The following is a 222-nucleotide window of genomic DNA, read 5'->3' as shown; positions in this document are numbered from 1 at the left end:
GAAAGAACTCTTAGATCACTAAGAAGAAATAAGATACTAGCCATGGCTGAAGAAGATCGTGAGGTACTACCACGCACCTTGAAGGACTATGTACGGCCAGTTGTGAATGGAAATTACTCGAGCATAATGCGCCAGCCAATTAATGCCAACAACTTTGAGCTCAAACCAGCTTTGATTAGCATGGTGCAGCAGGCTCAATTCAGCGGATCGCCACTTGATGAT

This window comes from Carya illinoinensis, chromosome 8 (assembly GCF_018687715.1).
Source record: "Carya illinoinensis cultivar Pawnee chromosome 8, C.illinoinensisPawnee_v1, whole genome shotgun sequence".
Lineage (NCBI taxonomy): Eukaryota > Viridiplantae > Streptophyta > Magnoliopsida > Fagales > Juglandaceae > Carya > Carya illinoinensis.
Note: the sequence above shows the minus strand (reverse complement) of the source record.